Genomic DNA, 19835 nt, shown 5'->3' with positions numbered 1-19835 from the left:
TTTTGAGATAAATTATTTTAATAAAAAAAAGGGGAATTGACCAGTAAATCCCATTTTGTGGACTTATAATCCATGAGATCCTAAATGTTTTCTTGGTGACTGAATGGTCCCTTAATTTATTTGTTGACTATTTTGCCACTACTAGTATTATTGGTTGATTGGCATGGGTTGTATAGCGAAGGTGAATGAGTGTTTGTGTGTCACGTTGATCGGAAAAGTGCACTAATACTTTTTTTAATTTAGTAAATTTGTAACACGCGTAGAAATGAAACGTGGTAACGTCATAGTATTGTTTTGTACATGACGTGAACACACAAAATAATCTCACACACACAAGGTAACAAACAACCTAACCCAGACGACATTCACACACCATACACACATACGCTTGGCAGACAATGGGACAATCTGACTCACAAACTATTGTCTACAACATGTATACACATTGACACCTCACCATTATACTTCACCAACATAAGGATTCAAGAAGGAAAACTTACAATTGTGAGTCAGTATCACAGGGTTAGAAATTCGTTACGTCAACCCACTGTCGGCACACCATCAGCCCCAATCGTCGCACACCGTAAACCCTAAAATGTCGTCTCTAGCCACCAAACCCCAAACTCCAATGCCCACCTACCAACAACACAATCGTAATCGTCACCTACGTCACCCAAATAAAAAACACCAAATCTCACAGATTCACACAATCCGCCATTGTTGCTTCTAGCGTGAACATCGTCAAGTCGGTGTACCACGTCGACAAAGTTGATCTGCCGGATTCCTTCCAAACATTGTTCACGTCGATTTTATTTGTTCGTCGGTTTCCCCCCTAACATTGTTCACGTTGATCTACCATTTTTATTTCGTTTGCTTCGTCAGTCCATCTTCTGTGACATTGTTCACATTTGCTTGGTCAATCTAAACATTGATCTGTACATTCCAAAACCACAGAACTTCCTGCAAATAAACTAAAGAGGGCATAATCGTCCCATCCATACGAAGCTACATTTGAAACGAGACTTCTTGGTTACAATTTACCATTACAAAGGACTTGCCAATCAAACATTTGAACCGTGGGGCCAACTGGTGCAACATTTTTCAAATCATGACTTTTCAATAATTTTCCCTAAAAAAAAATTATATATTCAGTAGCTAGTATTTAAATATAATAATTATATATTCATTAGCTAGTATTTAAATATAATTTTTTATTATTATTATAATTATAAATATATATTATTTTTTATTAAATATTGTTATTATTATTATTATTTTATTAATATGTAAATAAAAAATAATATGTAAAAATTATATATTCATTTTATCAATATGTAAATGTAATTAATTATTATTATTATTATAAATATATATTATTTTTTATTATTATTATTATTATTATTATTATTATTATTATTATTATTATTATTATTATTATTATTATGTAAATATAATTTTTTTTCATTATTATGTAAATATTAAATATATAATAGTTATCATATCACTCTCTCTATTTTATTTTATTTTTGTAATTTACACATAATCTCATGAATAGATGATTACTGCGGAGGAGGGATTTGTTCGCTAAGAGCCAAACAGATAATATCTTCTTGCAAAGATTGTTCTGTTTGAATTATTAATTGATTTAATTCAGCAATCTAATTTTGTACAGTTGGAATAAGTTGTAGAGGTAATAAAGTAGCTAATCTTTTTCTATGCCAATCTAATATTTCATGTAATTTAGATAAAATATTTACAGACATAAAACGTTATAAATACTTACAATGCAGCTAATCTTTCGGATTATACTGTTTAAGAATTCCTTCATAACCCTTGTTGGAGGCATCTGTTTCAACAAATTTTTCCCAATTAGGATTAGGAATAGCTAAACAAGGTAATTGTTTAACTCGTAATTTAATCTTCTGAACAGTTTTAGTATGCATAGATGACCATGGTTTGGGATTCTTTTTTAACCTTGCATGAAGGATAGCAACATCAGTAGCTAAATTCTGATAATAGTTGGCAATATAATTTAAAACAACCAAGGAAACGTTGTAATTGAGTTTTATCCTTGTTTTCATTTGGATATTTATCTACAAACTCAATATTGCGGTCAATAGGAATAATCGTGGTAACACCCCGAAAATAACCAATATAAATTAACTACGTCAACCAACATTCACTAAATAATAATAACAATTCTCTCATCTTTACATCATTAATCAACAAGTTTATACAAAAGTCCCACATGCAAATTATACATTCAAGGATAAAGGAATACATGAATCTATTGCATATAGAACATCAGGTTCCAAAATAATAAAATGCCCTCATAGGTTACAACTTCCAAGGCTTAAGCCCGGTTACACACAAATGGCCTCTCGGACTCATACATGAATAGCCCTTGGCTAGCAATTAATTCATAACAAAATAGAATGTTACTCTTCACAACATATCCATGCCCTCAACTTGGCGGGATCACCACGTTTTTTCCTGCACCAAAATCCCATAAGGGTAAGCATCAAGCCCAGTAGATGTAACGCCCCCAAAAAAATATACCACAGATGTGATCCACAACAGCATAAATAGCAGTTACATAAATCAGAGTGTAAGTAATCCTTTCATTACATGAAGTAGAAATACAAAAGAGTTCAACATAAGCGAATGCCCTTTGGGCATACATCTTTCCAAGACATTACTTGGTTACAACAAAAGAGAGTCATAAGCTCAATACATGTAAAGCTCTTGGCTTGAATAAACATTTAAACAATCAAACATCAAATAACATAATAGAGTCTCCAGCTCCTAAGCCTTCTCAAGCTACGTCCTTGGAAGGAGCATGACACTGGTACCTGAAAATGGTTTCCCAAGTAGGGTGAGCCAAAACCCAGTAGAGATAGACTAACACCATATATGAGGCTTAACTAAGATACATGTGCTAAGTAAATGTTCCACACTCATAACCAACTCGCATTCTTTCCATAATCATTCAATACTGATACATTTATCTCAATTCCATTTCCATCTATTCAATTCATATTAATTTAGTTAATTCCGAGTCAATTCATGAAACAAGCTTATTGTTATCTAAACAATCCAAAATGAGACTGCAACTCAATAATTCATAACTCAATACTACTATTATTCAAACACTTCAATTTTTTCATTTAGCGAAATTTTCATCCGAGGGAACCGGCACCCATATATGCACAAGATATGAAGTTTTGCCATTTTACGAAATTTTCATCCGAGGAAACCAGCACCCATATATCCACAAGATATCATGATTTGCCATTTTACGAAATTTTCATCCGAGGGAACCAGCACCCATATATGCAAGGTTTCAGGACTTTCACCCTGGACACTCCGACCAACTTAATTTTAAATGGAGTCCAACCCCTATCTCCTCCCAAACAATGATACATATGCAATGTATTAAAAGCATCGTCATAGACGATGACTATCTATGACACAAATTCAACATCTCAATCATACCATCATATTCAATGAGGTAAATTTAAAGGTTTCAATTCACCTAATTCACATGCAGTTTCTACAATAATCATAGCTATCCTCCACCGATAGCCCAGAATAGATATTTCTAAACCGATAAACAAATCTATCAAACAAATAACTTGCCAAAATTTCCATAGGTGTATGATTAACCAAATCTAACTACACCATTCATTCACACGTCTTCCCAGTTTCACATTTCTCATACCAATTCCATTATTTATACCAAATAATTATTTAGCTCATATTAGGGCAAATTTCTCCCTTTCTCCAATACTAACCCAAAGGTCAAATTCACCTATTCAAACACAAAACCACTTCATATCCCAACCCATGGTCAAATATACAACAATACATAAAAACCCCTCTTTCAAAAATTAAACCTGATCCCTAGGTTTTCTCCAAACACCCCAAATCTCACCATATATTCGTAACAACAAATACCTAGGTTAAAAATCATAAACAAATGTAGTAGATCCCTACTTCAAATGGAGAAGCTCAAAGGAGATGAAGAGTGAAACTTGAAGATGCTCCAGACTTGAATTTCTGCGGATCAAAATGAACCCTACACAATACTCTACCTTTTTAACAAAGGGACTAGGGTAGAAAGATCCGAGATCAAGGTGTATTTGTAGAGAGAGAGAGAGAGACAGCTAGATTTAGGGTTTGGAGTGAAAGGAGATGAAAAGTGATAAAAATCACGCTGCTGCGAACTGAGATATACGGATCTTGCTCGAGCGAAGGAGTTGTCGCTCGAGTGACCAGACACAAAAGAACCTCGCTCGAGCGCAAGAAGTGTCGCTCGAGCAAAGAAACACATAACACAGGGCTCGCTCGAGCGCAAGAAAGCTCGCTCGAGCAAAGAATACCAACCTTCAGGTCTTACAGAGACGCAGACGCACGCTCGAGCGTAAGAGCGCTCGCTTGAGCGAAGAGACACACCACACAAAGCTCACTCGAGTGCAAGAACCATGGCTCGAGCGAATAAGCCAAATCCTGGGCAGCAACCTTTTGTACCAACTCACAACCAACCTAATCCAAACTCACCCAACAAGTCCCAAACTCAAATACAAAGAGAAAAAGGAAGGAAGCAAGGCCTAGGCAAAAACAAACAATCACAGAACCTGAGTCCGGAACACAATAATGGTCGGGGTGAAACCGGGATTGCTATAACATTCCCCCCTTAAAGAATTTCGTCCTCAAAATTTCAAAACAAGTGCCCAAACAATCACATTGTTCTCACTATGATAATCTTATCAATTTTAATCAACATGACTCATTCTCCGGTCACCTCTTCTCATTAACTCGATACACAAGTTTCAACGGTGAATCACAATTCATATATTTCCAAAATATTTACAATATTTATACTCAACTCATGTTCCCAAAATTCATGCAACACTTGCGATGTTATCAAAATAATACAACATACGTAATATTCCATATTTTCAAGACAAATGCAATGTTTATCTGAGGCCAAGTCCCTGAGACATCCATTTCACATACAATGCTCATATTAGTCCGTGTTTCCAAAACATATTTAACATATACAATGTTTCCATACTTTAAAACATATACAATGTTTCTACATTTCATTAACAAAATTAAAAAAATCAAGACATATGTTCAAACATCAACAACTACAGCGTTCTAAGACGTCCACCACGTCTTGACTACCGACAGTACCCAAACCAGTGTTGAGTGCTTAACACTCCAACATAGGACACACGAAACCACTCGTACACATGGCCTTCGGTCAACTCTCATAGACAAAAATGCAAAATAAAGCACTAACAATCAATAACGTTATGGCGCATTAATGCCCGATAGTTTCAAGTCTTTGCCAAAAGACACACAACCTATAACCAGCAACTTAGGCTAAATCAAGATGTGACTTCTCATAAGATATTCCTTTCAGGTTAAAGAGAATGTTTTATTTACCTTATTTGTTTCGAAACACTTGGTTTTCCCCCAAAAAGGTGTTCAGACTTACACTGTCGCAATTCAAACACCACATTAACAACTGGCCGCAGCAGAACTCAAAGATTTTCAAATTATCCTCACGAAAACAAAAATCGCAAATTCACGCTTTGACCCAAAACCGTTTTAGTTTATGAAAGATGCCCAAGGTTACCCAAAAAAAAAAAATTGTTTTCCTCAAAATCATCCATCAACATTCCTCCAGTGAATCACAACACAGTCATCCAACAAAACTCATCACACTCACGGTAATGTTACAATACCCAAAACAAACTTTCCACAATGAGACCCCCTTTTAAATTTTAGAGATGCTAACAACGCAACAACACAAGGGAAGAAATTGTACACCCACTAGTCACATAATGGTGCAAAACGTCTACAAGACCAAGGTTCTCAACCGAAATCCCAAATCGGTACTACTACTCAAGACAACCTCCCAACTGTCCATATGGGACTTACATTACACAACCCTCCATTTTGACCCATTTCCGAGGTGACTATATGTCAACCATCCCAACACTATTCGCCCATACTAGCCTTCAAACATTGATATACCACTTAACTTCACCCAATTTAGTATCACTACCAACATCTTACCCAACCTCACTAACTCCTAAATAGAGTTCCATACAAGACCTCTCGGGTCCAATGAATCACTCTGGATTCTTCTAAGCTAACCCACGGTACTCCAATTTTTTTTTATTCACCCCTCACACGTATGCCTAAGTGGCATACACATCATCGCTTCACATTTGAGTCCTAACTGAACTTTTCAAGTTAAACACAATACACTGATACCTTACATCACGCACACAAGGGACGAGTAAGCCAAAAACAACTCTGACAAAGTGCATCGCTCACTCTATACAATCTTACTGCTTCACTCAGAGTTCCACTACCCAAACTGGACGACAAACACCCACACCAAAGTGACCCAGCACAGTCAAACATTAAACTACTCGATCCAATCATTAACCGCACACCATACTAGCAACCTCCTCACTTAATGTACGATATCTCACTCCCATATTGAATCCCTCATTCTGAGAATGTACTCACAACCTCGACCAAATGCACAATATTGAAATTCACATACTTGTTCTCTCGCACCGAATTAACCAACAAGGGCTTACTATGTTACAACACCATCGTTACTACGTAACCACTCGAACCAAACACAAGAAAACATAACATCTCCATCCCTCAGTGACCAGTAAGGTCAACTCTTTAATCCACAATCACCCCATCACTCAATACACTAGTGCAACCAAAACGCTAAGTCTCACAGTCCACCCGTCATCTGTTAATACTTATAGAACAATTACCCTAAACCGAGCCTCGAGCACACACATGAGACGTACGAGATTTTGAAAGTCTTACCATCCCAACTCTATAGAAGAATGAATGAAGTTCTCAACACACTCACTGATATTCTAAACCCCAACTCAAAACACCAACTCATTGGAACCCTACACACAGGTCACCCATTAACTATGGGCATTACACCCGACCAATCCTTCCAATAACATCTCTTAGCTTATTCTGAATTAAGGTTCACACCTCTCACACCAAAATACAATAGGGAATCCTAGAATTTAGGGAATGCCCGCTATACCACTGTTCAAAATATAATACCAGCTACTTTGAGCACACCGCCCATCGACGTTAACAACCACTACCATGATAAAGGACTAACATCTCTATACAAGAAATAACCAACCAGATAATTACAGATATTTGCTATTATGACCTGCCTTTAGAGTACAAATCTATACTTAACAAAACTACACACAATTCACTCTTTGAAGACAACACGTTGTACGTATAAAACCTAGTGTCAATCACACACTTCACATCCTCTCGGGGAGTTCTCACGACAGTAGACCAAAATCTCTACCACGCACATAAGGCCACGTAAAAAAAGCTCATGAAGTATAATTGTTCTCACCTGTAGCTCGACTTTTTCGCCGCCCCCTTTTCGGAGGGCTTCGAATTGGTCCTACAGTTCGGACTCTTGTTACGGTTCTAAATCTAATCTCACAAAGTGCAATATAAGATTGATAAATCACCAAAGATTCCAACCCAGCAAATCGATTTGAAAAATCGATTTCCAATTAAATAATGCCAAAATTGGACTGTTTTGCCAGATTACAGAGTCGCCACCTAAATATTTTATTTTGAAAAATTTAGGAAACCCTAACTCATGCCAAAGGCCACACATCTGTCATCACCAAAGTTGCCTTGGCTCGGGAACTTGGGTATGAGAAGGAAAGGTCCTGAAATAGGCACCCCCGCTCGCCCGATCACAAGATCGGCCTCTACTAAGAATTGATATGTTGTTTTATAAACACATGTGTTTTTATTCTAATTATTAAGCTAACTTATTATGTGATGCGCATAGCATACAAGTATAGACTAAATCGCAAGAAGTGGAACCAAACAATTCATGTTTGTTTGTCGAAATGGTTTGGAATTGTTACCCTCAAGTAGGCTAAAGCGCGGATTTGCCATCAAACATGATGAGCTTAAAACATGATTTGCCACTTCGCAAAGTGGGCTTAAAACTCGCATTTATTGAATTGTTCCAATTCAAGTAATGAAGCCTTAATCCACAGACATTCATGCAATTAATCATTTAAGCACATAGCCTCATGGCAAGCATGCTAACATGGCAACACTCACACTTATGCAAGTATGCTAAAGCTTAAAGACTTACCGAGTACTCCAAGCCAAAACACAAACTAGTTAGAAACAATACATGATCCTAACTATACAAAATGCCTAATGCAACACATACAATAATGCAATCTCGGCTATCTAAGATGGCATATGAATGCAATAATTTGATAACATGCTTTGAAACACGTATTCAAATATGTATTCAAACGACAATGCAGTTTGAATGATGCGCAGAACCCGGTGCATGCAAGACAAATGAATGGATGTAAACATATAAGCATAAGGTATGCTAATTTGAAATATGCCCTAAACTAACCATCGAAAGCGGTTAAGTAAAAGGAAGAAAGACGTGGGGTTGGAAGACATGCACACACACACGCGCGCGCTTATTACAACATTTTGCCCTCTCGACGGAGGGTCCGAATGAAAGAGAGTTAACTAGCTATGCTAATTAAGCTAACTATTAGAAACCACAACTAATTAACTACTCTAGCTAATTAATTATTACAAACCGAATTAATTAATTTAAACACTTAATTAATTAATTACAAAAATACTAAGCTAATGAACTAATTAGCTAAGCAATTTAAATGAACGGCCTCGGGAAGCGAGGGATGCATGCATGCTCGATTGGCTTCGTCCCGAAAATCCACCACCTTGCCTCAAGATGCCTCTGGTTGCACATCTTTGGACCTCTGAAAATTATGCCAACTTCCAGATTGCTTCTATTTGCTCTAAAAAACACACTGGGGGTTGATCGGCTAGAAATGGTGGCCATCAGCCACTACTAATGGCCAGTCGGCTACTTTGGTGGCCGGGCGGCTGGCTTTGATGGCCGGTCAGCCACTACTTCCCTGAAATTCCTGCTTTTGCTGCAACAAAGAGCAAACAGAGGCATGGCAGTGTATTTGCAAGGAAATGTATGTACTGTCGCCCTCCTTATCATATCTCAAGCTCAAAGGAGTGCGGCACTCGGCTCTCAAGCCACCAATCAAGCACGTCAATGCATGACGGCCAAAGAACCAAGCTTGTACAATGTTAATGAATGCACACATACGACTTGAAGAGCCTCTACCCTATCATGCATGATCAAAGGTATCGACAACCAAGAAACGTAACACGTTTCAACACTTCAAGAACGAAACGTCCCACATTTTCTTGTGTTTAGATTAACGTCTGATCCAAACACATGCAATGCAACACACATGCTTATATTGCACAAGTTTTACTTGATTCATTTTTGTTTACACATTTTAGATTACCGATTAGTCATTTAACCGGTTAAGTCCAATGTGAAAGTCCTCTAATTGGAGAGTAGTCAACCGAAGGATGGCTTAAGACATGAGAGAGCTCATGCCTTTGGCTCGTAGAAACCCCCAAGAGAGAGTTAAAGCCATTAAGCACAAGCTCTTTATCAAGCTTAAACACAATCATAAGGCGAACCAACCCTCAAAGAAAATTAAAAAATGAAGAAATGAGGGAGGTGGCAGATATTCAATGCTGAAATGGCATGAGAAATAGTGCTACAACATGCAAGCAACACATGCACAACATGTTCCCAAGTTAAGAGCATGAAACTAGTGAAGAACACTACACTAGAGGCATGCAATACCAAGCTCAAATGATCAAACCAGCTATTGACAGACCTAAAACATGCCAAATTAGTGGCTAAAACATGTTGAAATTGAAGCATAGGAAGCAAGAAAAACATGCTCATTTGTTGGCCCACAAACAAGGTACAAGGCACAACTTTCAAAAGCAATGAAAGAGTAAGATATGTGAGAGTGGCAAAGATGCCTCTGTTTGCACATCTTTGGACCTCTGAAAATTATGCCAACTTCCAGATTGCTCTGAAATCTAGAATCACATGCTAAATGATGTCATATCATACAAACATCACAAGTAAAGCATGCTAGAGGTCCTAAAATTCAAAGCTAGTAAAGGCCATTTACACTATAGCTATACAAAGCAAAGCACATATGACCAAGACCACCCAAAACAGAGCTAAACCATGCTAAAATATGAGCAAAAGTGTGCTGGAGTCGAGCTAACATAAGCTAGAATGATAGGCTAACTCCTTAGGCATGCTAGGCTAGTGAGCAAAATTACACTACAAGTGTAAGAAGAAAACAAAAGGCGCTCCAACCAGCCAAAAACAGAGTTATAACATGTTAAAATAAGGCCAAAAAAATGCTCAAACTAGGCTACAAAAAGGTAGAAAAGCATGCTCAAATACTAGGCCATCTACATATGCAAACAAGATATGAGGAGGAGGGACTACCCCCTCCTATTTTGGTTCTCAAAACCAACTTTCTACCACTGAAATTCCTCTGGAATTCAGTGGTTAAAGGGCCAAAAAGAGGTTATTTGAAAAGCTCTAAAAGATGACTCAAAAGCATCACAAGCGAAAAAGCAAAGGGAGGGAACCACCCCCTAACCAAACAAGACTCAAACCACTATTTTAGAACCTTAAAATCAGAGGTTTTTTACAGGTTAAAACAAGCCTCAAAGTAGTGTAAAAAGATAGCCAAGCACTTAACCAAAACAAAACTTAAAAGGGACAAATTCTTACCCTTGAAGCAAAGTAGCAAAACAGCAAGAATTATGAGCTAAGACCAAGCTTTAGACCTCAAATAGAACCTCCAAGGACCTCAGCTCCAAGATGAAGGTATTTGGTCAAGAGGTTGTATGCAAAAATGTAGAGAAAGCTCACTTTCAAGGACAATATAGAGAGAGAGAGAGAGAGAGAGAGAGAGAGAATTCTACAGAGAGTGAAATTTTACTCACAAAATTTTTGAACCTCAAAAAAAGGAGAGAGGCCTCCCCTTATATAGACAAACAAGCTTAAAGCTTGTTTGAATCCCTCCATACACGTGTATGGAGGATACACTCCGTGATCAACAGCTGGCACAGCTGGCAAATAAAATATCTGAAAAAGCAAAAAAAAAGGCCATCGGCCATCAATGTGGTCGACTGGCCATCAGTGTAGTCAACCGGCCAACACTAATGGCCGATGGGTTGTAGGGCTGGCCGACAGGCCACCCTCTTCCCCAAGCTAGAAGAGACAAGGTCTTGGTCCACAACCAAGCATAAAACAGACAAGTTTCAAAGGCTCAAAGGCAAGGCACTCCACCAAGAACATCAAGCATTCAAAACGAACACAAACATGGATAACCATCGAGTGTTCAAACGATGACGTCCAAGTCTTGAGGACAGACAAAAATGGGGTGTCTACATCGCCCCATGGTAATCCCGACCAAAACACGTATTCCTCAACAACTCTTTCTATTTTCAAAATATGGCTCGTCGACCATCACATTTCCAAACCAAGTCACAAGGGTATATATACATCAATACGAAAGTTTTCCGACCCCACAACTTGCCATATTAATAAAACTGTAGAATCATTACACATTCCAATCCACCCAATTCATGGGAATAAACAAGCAAAGGAACATATATATATAAGTAGTTTTGATGTCTCGACATCCCCAAAACACATTGGTTACAAAACAGAACTTAATGATTACAACAATAACCCACCGGTTACAAAACGGAATAGTCAAAACAACACCATTTCAATAGCACTACCACCACCACCGTCCTTCACTGGACTGCTAAAGTCGGCTACTCTCGAGCCCAAAATACCCTAAAAGCTCACAAGCTACGGACAGGAACAACTGATGTGTCCAAACTGGCCACACCTAGAACAAATGCATAAATTTCCCACTAGTGGTCTGGGAACTCGACTCTCCCGCGGCCCTCGAAATCTGGCCTGCTTATTTCTCATAACAGTATTGCCCTTGCCCGGGCGAAAAAGATCGAACCCGACTAGGTTGCGAAACTCCTAAGGAATCCCCCGGCTAGGTGCAGAAACGTTTAAGTTGACTTGACTGATTACACCCCTAGCATGTAAGTGGTTTTCAAATACGTGACTGGTCCAAAGTCTGAACTAGTGAGGATCCTAATGACTGTTTCCCCATCGAGCACTCGATTGTTCCAACCCTTGGCTGACTAGATGATCCTGGTGGTGTAACCATTGGTTAAACTACCAATCCTGCCATCTTCCTCTGCGGAAAAATCGGAGACTTATGGCCCAGCTGGTCACATTTGAAACAAGTGAGATCCCTCTACTTGATCATTTCCCGAGCCCAAACTCCATACTGGAAATGTAAAGCTAGACTGTGCTCTCTAAAACTGTTGTGGGTTAAAACCCCTCTGCCTCTTAAAAGGCCTACCAATACCCCGAGTTACCGAAGTCGCCAAAATGGCCTCCTCCCTACTCTGACCCATGACTAATACCGTTGCCTCTACATGAGCCGCAGCTTCTACAAGGGCACTATAACTTCTATGCCAAGACCCGGCAATCCTTTCGCGGATATCGTCACACAGCCTCCTCTCGAACTCCAAACAACACAGTTTCTCAGTCTCCACGACCTCCGGAGCAAATCTCGACAGGTTAGCAAACCATGCTTCAAATTGTACCAAAGGTGTAGTACCTTGGCACAACTCCACAAACTATTTCTGCAACTCTTCCCGTGTGGAATGACGGAAATTGTTATATCCTTGTCTAGACATCCGAATAAGGGTAACCCAAAGATATTAGTACATTCACAAATACGTCGAAGCTAACTCATTCGCGTTCTCACATATTGGATAATAATAAATCACTCCACATAAGCACATAATCACATAAACACATACGAATTTCATTTTCGGAGAATGACCGTCCCGTGGCATTGCTAGAGTTCCAATTAGAAACGGCAGTGATCAAGTGCCTTTCTAACAAGACTCCCAGGAACCCATGGACCCGATCAACATCCTAGAAACTAAATTACATACTCATATAGTCACAAAAACATGTTATAATATAAGCACATAATCTCATACTTAAGTCTCTAACAAGCGAGACAAACCAATTGTGGTACTAACCACTTCCCACGTACCCAAAGTATTTAAACCCGGTACACTCTGATACCAAGTTGTAAGGCCCCCAAAAAAATATACCACAGATGTGATCCACAACAGCATAAATAACAGTTACATAAATCAGAGTGTAAGTAATCCTTTCATTACATGAAGTAGAAATACAAAAGAGTTCAACATAAGCGAATGCCCTTTGGGCATACATCTTTCCAAGACATTACTTGGTTACAACAAAAGAGAGTCATAAGCTCAATACATGTAAAGCCCTTGGCTTGAATAAACATTTAAACAATCAAACAACAAATAACATAATAGAGTCTCTAGCTCCTAAGCCTTCTCAAGCTACGTCCTTGGAAGGAGCATGACACTGGTACCTGAAAATGGTTTCCCACGTAGGGTGAGCCAAAACCCAGTAAAGAGACTAACACCATATATGAGGTTTAGCTAAGATACATGTGCTAGATAAATGTTCCACACTCATAACCAACTCCCATTCTTTCCATAATCATTCAATACTGATACCCTTATCTCAATTCCATTTCCATCTATTCAATTCTTATTAATTCAGTTAATTTCGAGTCAATTCATGAGACAAGCTTATTGTTATCTAAACAATCCAAAATGAGACAGCAACTCAGTACTTCATAACTCAATGCTACTATTATTCAAACACTTCAATTTTTTCATTTAACGGAATTTTCAACCGAGGGAACCGGCACCCATATATGCACAAGATATGAAGTTTTGCCATTTTACGAAATTTTAATCCGAGGGAACCGGCACCCATATATGCACAAGATATCATGATTTGCCATTTTACGAAATTTTCATCCGAGGGAACCGGCACCCATATATGCAAGGTTTCGGGACTTTCACCCTAGACACTCCGACCAACTTAATTTTAAATGGAGTCCACCCCCTATCTCCTCCCAAACAATGATACATATGCAATGTATTAAAAGCATCGTCATATACAATGACTATCTATGACACAAATTTAACATCTCAATCATACCATCATATTCAATGAGGTAAATTTAAACGACAGGTTTCAATTCACCTAATTCACATGCAGTTTCTACAATAATCATTGCTGTCCTCCACCGATAGCCCAGAACAGATATTTCTAAACCGATAAACAAATCTATCAAACAGATAACTTGCCAAAATTTCCATAGGTGTATGATTAACCAAATCTAACTACACCATTCATTCACACATCTTCCCAGTTTCATATTTCTCATACCAATTCCATTTTTTATACCAAATAATTATTTAGCTCATATTAGGGCAAATTTCTCCCTTTCTCCAATACTAACCCAAAGGTCAAATTCACCTATTTAAACAAAAAAACCACGTCATATCCCAACCCCATGGTCAAATATACAACAATACATAAAAACCCCTCTTTCAAAAATTGAACCTAAACCTTAGGTTTTCTCTAAACACCACAAATCTCACCATATATTCGTAACAACAAATACCTAGGTTAAAAATCATAAACAAGTGCAGTGGATCCCTACCTCAAACGGAGAAGCTCAAAGGAGATGAAGAGTGAAACTTGAAGATGCTTCAGACTTGAATTTCTTCGAATCAAAATGAAGCCCACACAATACTCTACCTTTTTAACAAAGGGACTAGGGTAGAGAGACCCAAGATCAAGGTGTATTTGTAGAGAGAGTTTAGAGAGGGAGACAGCCGGATTTAGGTTTTGGAGTGAAAATGAGATGAAAAAGTGATAAAAATCACGCTGCTGCGAACTGATATATACAGATCTCGCTCGAGCGAAGGAGTTGTCGCTTAAGCGACCAGACACAAAAGAACCTCGCTTGAGCACAGGAAGCGTCGCTCGAGCGAACAATGCAAAGCTTCAGGTCTACAACGCCGAAGCACGCTCGAGCGCAAGAACCACATAACATAGGGCTCGCTCGAGTGCAAGAAAGCTCGCTCGAGCGCAAGAAAGCTCGCTCGAGCGAAGAATACCAACCTTCAGGTCTTACAGAGACGCAGACGCACACTCGAACGTAAGAGTGCTCGCTCGACCGAAGAGACACCACAAAAAGCTCGCTCGAGCGCAAGAACCATAACTCGAGCGAAGAAGGAAATACCCAAAGCTCGCTCGAGCGAAGAAGCCAAATCCTGGGCAACAACCTTTTGTACCAACTCACAACCAACCTGATCCAAACTCACCCAATAAGTCCCAAACTCAAATACAAAGAGAAAAAGGAAGGAAACAAGACCTAGGCAACAACAAACAATCACAGAACCCGAGTTCGAAATACAATAATGGTCGGGGTGAAACCAGGATCGCTATAGTAGAAAATCCTTACAAAGTATATACAGTTATGCAAAATTTTCCAATATTGAATGCAAATGCCATGCAATGCCAGTTTAATGAAAATCTCTTTTACATGCTCTTCTTGAAAATCACCATTTTCATCTATAATTGAAATCTCAGCAATTCCGAAACTTGCAATTTTATTCAATAGGGGCGGTAAATACGACTCAGGTAATCCCTAGGTTAGTGTCTGCAAGTAGGCTCAACAAGTACTACCAATAACCCCACTTTACCAGTTGCTAACTGGAAGGGAAGTAGTACCTCCTCCGCACATGTTTTTGATCTACACCTCCTATCAGGCTTACCAACGTATTTACCCCATAAACATTTCAGTAATATCATTTCATATCATTTCTTTATCAAAGTAAATGGTTTCAAATCTCAACTCAACACTTGCAACAATAGATGTTAGGAATGTCTATACAACATGCCAAAGCTAAATAAAAATCTTATAATAACCAATTGAATAAGTATGTAATGCCATAGTTGTCCACTTCCAACATAATATCAACATTATACAATAATGATCAAATTTCCTTTTCTCCTTGCAATGCTATTTCACAAGTAGCGTGACGATCGGATCTTCCTTCTTTCTTCTCTTTCTTTTTCTTTTTCCTTCTTTCTTTCTTCGCTCCGTCCTTCTTTTATTTTCGTTGGGCTTGAAACGTCTAGAAATAGTTCTCTAAATAAAGTTCTCGCTCTTGTTTGGTCCGGTGTTGGGTTTCACTTGGTTCGGAGGGTGTGAAGTCGGTCCGGTGTGTCGGGAGTCAAAACAAAGAAAAATTTCTAGACTGGTTGGCTAGCCGCATGTGCGGGGGCCGTGGGCCACACGTGCGACATGGGCCACACGTGCGGGAAGGGCCACACGTGCGGGAGGCTAGGCCGCACGTGCAGAATTCAGGGGAGTTGCGGCTCAGCACACTGCAATATCTGCAGGTGCATGACTAGGTGCGGGAGTGGATGGCTGCACGTGCGAGAAGGAGGCTCTGCACGTGCAGGACGGGGGCAGTCCGAATCTTTGTTTTTTGTATATCTTTTGGCCAAATTTATATCACTTTTAGGGCTTTTCTATCTCACTCTAAACCTTATTTTTCTTCCCCTTCTCTCTAGAAAACCTCCTCTAACCCTAAAACTCTTTGATTTAGCCATCCTTTGGATCAAGATTCATCATCACCATCATCTCTCCCTCTCAAGCTTTGGAGATCAAAAGCTACGGCTCTTCATGGTGTAGTGAGAGTTGAAGGATCTTTCATCAAAGTTAGGGTTCATCTCTATTTCTTTATCAAACATTGAGGTAGGGTTTCCTTTGAGTTATATACATGTTTATGTAAGTTTTGAATTGATTTTGTGAGCTTCTCTTACTATTTCCAAAAAGGGTTTTGGGGGCTCAAGAAAATTGATGATTTTGTAGGGCAAACTCTATCTTGTGTTCTTTTAAAGACTTTTCTTGAAATTTTGCACAACATGGGTTGAGATTGAAGTATATGATGAGATTTTATAAAAGAGATGAACATTGTTAGGGTTTTTGTGGAAAAACCTAGAAAATTGGGGATTTTGGAAAAATGTGAACATGTCTAAGGGTTTCTTTATGGTTTTGTGTCAAGAGAATGAATGAGAGTGAATTTTCACCACATGTTTAGCAAAATAGCAAATTACTTGATGTATGAGAAATGAGATGTTATTTTAACATTATTGCTAAACACTTGAAAATGTATTGTTGTGAAGTGGCGAATTGTTATGCACCATGGCTAGTGAGAATTGTAAACATTGGAAACTAATATTTGAAAACATCACATGTAGTCTTGAATATATCACATTGTTGAGAATTATACATGATGAGAAATTGTAGTTATGTGTTGATGACATGTGGTTATCTTGTGAGAGAACATTGAATGAAGGGAATGAGAAATGTGATTGTTGATATTATTGTAGAAATATTGAAAATGAAGAAATGCCATGAGGTATGGGGAATCATTGCATTGCATACTCATTCAATTCATCATTATGCATTGTGGATTTAAATTGAAGATATTTACTTCATGAAAGAAAAAGGTACTGTAATAAGAACAACGAAATTGTGCATGGGGTAAATATGTTGGTAAGTCCGGTTAGGAGGTGTAGATGGAATGGATAAGTTAGCCTGAGTGTCCGGGGTGAAAGACCGAAAACACGAGCGGAGGAGGTACCACTTCCCTTCCGGTTAGCAACCGATAAAGTGGGGTTATTGGTATTGCTTGTTAAGCCTACTTGCAGACATCAACCTAGAGATTACCTGAGTCGTATTTACTGCCCCTTATGATTAAAATTGGATGTTTGAAAAATTGATAAGATTACAAAATGTTAATGAAAATCATGGTGTTTGTCAAGAAAAGCATAGCATGTGATTATTTTTGAAATGGCATCGCATGGCACTCGCATATGCATTCAATATTAGATACCTCACATAAATCTATATACTTGTTAAGGATTCTCTACTGGACTTATTGCTCACCCCTATGGGATTTGGTGCAGGTAAAGATGTGGTGATCCCACCTAACTGAGGGCGTGGATATGTTTTGGTGAAGAGTAGATTGCTCTTTATTTTGTTGTAAATTTTTTGTAAAGCCAAGGGCTAATATGTATGGGTCCGATGGATCATTTTGGTGCAACCAGGCTCATGCCTTGGAATTTGTAAGCCCTTGAGGGCCCTTACTCATTCTGGTTTAATGATTTCACATGCTATAGATTCATGTACTAGCCTTCAATGAAGGTGTATTCGCATGTGAGATTACTTTTGTATAAACATTTGAAGTTTGTAATAGAATATGGTGATTACGACCTTCTGGTATCTCTTGTGTATCGGGGTCATTATTTAATGATCTTGGGTTGATGTATTATATTTATATTGGATTATTTCGGGGCGTTACAAGTAGCCCAAGGTTTGCTACCAATTATCACTAATACAACAACATATCCACAATCTATGCACTTCTGTTATTTTCATCATTTCAAACTATTTGTGAAATCTAAACAAACACTCTCCAATCTCAACAATTTTCATGAGTAGAGAAGCCCAACATCACTATCTATATATATGCATTTGTAATTAAACAAGGAAAACCTCCGCTTTCTTTACTTATCATGGCACACCAACATGAGTATATATATATACATATATTATCACCCATAAAACTCTCATCTTCTTTTATTCAAGAAACCCCCACAAAATTCTAGGTTTTCCTCTTTCGAAACAGCACACACACAAACACTTGAAAGAGGCCCTCAAGAACATATCTTTTTCTTTCCTAAAACAATTTCAACCCTCCAGATGCTATCTTAAAAGAATTTAAAATTTTTGAAGCTTACTTTTGAAAATCTCTACATTTTTTAGCCATAAAATCAAAACCAACATAATAACTTCAAGAGAGCCCTTAGATCAACATCAATAATGCAAAACATGTATATATAACTCAAGAAGTCCCTACCTCTAGTTTTGATGAAGAGGAGAAGATGAAACCCTAGAAATCAAAATGCCCCAAACTCAATCTCCACCGTATAAAGTGAGGTTCTTGTGTTGCTCTCCAACGTTTGTGAAAGAAGATAGATCAAAGCCTCATGGATTATAAAAAATCAAAGTTTTTGAGTGTTTAGTGAAGGTTTTTAGAGAGGAGGAGAAAAATGAATTTTAGAGTGAGAGAAATGTTAAAATGTGATATACATTCAGCCCAAAAGAGAAAAAAAAACAGGGTTTCTCATACTGGACCCGTCACACATGTACGGCACGTGCCCCCGCACATGTGGAGCTTGCTTCCTGCACGTGCGGCACGTATCCCCGCACATGCGACACTCCTCCGCCGTACTAGCCTCCGCACCTGCATATTAGACAGTGTGCAACCCAAACATTCCCCTGAATCCCGCACGTGCAGCCTCACTTCCAGCATGTGTTGCCCCCCTCTCTCGCACGTGCGGCCTTGGTTCTCCAACCCAGAATTTCTCTCCTCTCAATTTGAGGCACTTTGGACCTGACCTCGCACTCTCCGGAACAAGTGAAAATCAATCACTGAAGAAACAAGAATAGGTATTTGTTTGAGAACAAAACTTCCGGACACTTCAAACCCAATGAAAACAAAAGGATAAGGAGCAAATCATACACCCGATCGTCACAATCGTGCCATTATAAATATTGTAACCTAGAAATCTGACTTTTGTTTGAAAAAGTTTCATTTTTGATGAGAAAGCAACAAATCCATTTTTAATAATAACATTCTTAAAAATATTGAGATTTTAATATGTTGTTCAATAAATGAAGAATATACAATAACATCATCTATATAACATATAGTAAATTCGGAATAAGGAATAAAAATATCATTCATAATATTATGAAATTCAGATGGAGCATTTTTTAAACCAAATGGCA

General features: G+C 38.4%; 1 protein-coding gene across 7 annotated transcripts in view; it reads right to left on the bottom strand.

The window, feature by feature from the left end:
* The window catches only part of LOC114276366 (uncharacterized), a 74401-nt gene that overhangs the window by 11257 nt on the left and 43309 nt on the right, over window positions 1–19835 (bottom strand). For 3 of the 7 annotated variants that reach the window (XR_014346650.1, XR_014346653.1, XM_082899042.1), the window contains exon 2: window positions 1784–2493. The exons of 1 other annotated variant lie outside the window; for it this stretch is intronic. The gene's annotated coding sequence lies outside the window, so the exon portion shown is untranslated. Of the gene's footprint in view, window positions 1–1783; window positions 2494–19835 lie in introns of those variants that run through there. 3 more of the 7 variants (XR_014346656.1, XR_014346662.1, XR_014346651.1) reach the window with 2 other exon arrangements.

The sequence above is a fragment of the Camellia sinensis genome, chromosome 12, assembly GCF_055761805.1.
Source record: "Camellia sinensis isolate YWXY chromosome 12, ASM5576180v1, whole genome shotgun sequence".
Taxonomy (NCBI): Eukaryota; Viridiplantae; Streptophyta; class Magnoliopsida; order Ericales; family Theaceae; genus Camellia; species Camellia sinensis.
Note: the sequence above shows the minus strand (reverse complement) of the source record. Positions and strands in the feature narration are given on the sequence as shown.